The sequence below is a fragment of the Lottia gigantea genome (assembly GCF_000327385.1).
Source record: "Lottia gigantea unplaced genomic scaffold LOTGIsca_244, whole genome shotgun sequence".
NCBI lineage: Eukaryota > Metazoa > Mollusca > Gastropoda > Lottiidae > Lottia > Lottia gigantea.
The window spans coordinates 125,409-126,721 of NW_008708721.1; positions in this window are offsets into that span (position 1 = coordinate 125,409).

Below are 1,313 nucleotides of genomic sequence, written 5' to 3' on the forward strand. Positions count from 1 at the left end.
TTCCCCACAAAATGAAACAGTGGTTTAGAGATGTACGTAATTTTTCTTTGCCAGTCAGGTTTGACTTAGTTGTTGCTTAAGTCAAACATATTTTTAAACACATCAAGACACCACACTTTGACAGTGACTCTGGCACACTTTACGCTTGTTCAGTTGAACAATGGACAGCTCTTCAATCTAGTTTCATGTAAAAAGATCTCAATTTGTGCAACATTTATTATTTTTCTCTTTATTTAGCAAAAAAAAGTAAAACAAGTCAATTTGTGAGTTATTTGTAGTCTGAAGCCGGCTTAGTATGGACTGAGTTGTCTTTTCCTGTTACTAGCTCTCAGATTTAAGAGTCAATAAAGGTAGTTTAACGTCATTTCGCCCTTTTTGCCACTTCGCCACCGGGTCTCATGAACAAATTAATAAAACTTGCGAATCCTTTCATCATTTGCGATTGCAAACATGGTCGGGTGTTCAAACTACCTCTTTGTATGGTACAAACCGTCTAAATGCCGTCTTAGAGTCGTTTCAAGACAAATTTATTTACCAGGGACGAAATGACTTTGGGGCGGTTTGACCTCTTAAAATTTACGTTGGATGACAATCGAGACTTGATCGTGTACTAAGCTTTGATAGTGTGACAATCAAGACTATTGTCTACTTTCGATTGCCAACAAACATGGCGGACACCGTCTTGAAATTCGTTGTTTACATTCATTAAATTGTGAAAATAAGCAAATTAAAGGCTATTCTTTATTATTTTTGGTGTTGACTCTTGAGGGGGTACCTTGAGGTGTGTCTCCATTGCTTCAGTATGAGATGCCAGCGCATTGGGAGGTTTTAACGAGACTAAATGTGAGGAAGTTCTCACCACTCTGTTAGTACTACCCTACAGTCCAACCCACTGCAGAGATGTGATGTCAAAACCAACGGCAGTCAACCCTTCTCATCTCGTGCTGCTGTTTCTCCACGCTATGAAATATTCACCAAGCTCCAAACTTGTAATCTGAAAGACAACAACCCTCAATAATCAAACCAGGCCACATTAAAGAATTCATCTATAAACAATTTAACATTTATTGAGATAACAAAAACATATTTATCAGCAAAATAGAATTATTTTTTATTTTCTGCAAGTTCCATTCGGAAGACTGCGCGCCTGCTGAATTTACAGCTCGACTTATTTGTCTAGTAAGGAAGTGTTGGTCAGTTGGAAAACATGTCTATCAGCTGTTCAATTATAGAATGAGACTCGCAGAAAATAAAAAAAATAATTTTATTTTGCTGTTAAGTATGTTTTTGTTTTTGAAAAGACATTGTGGTGG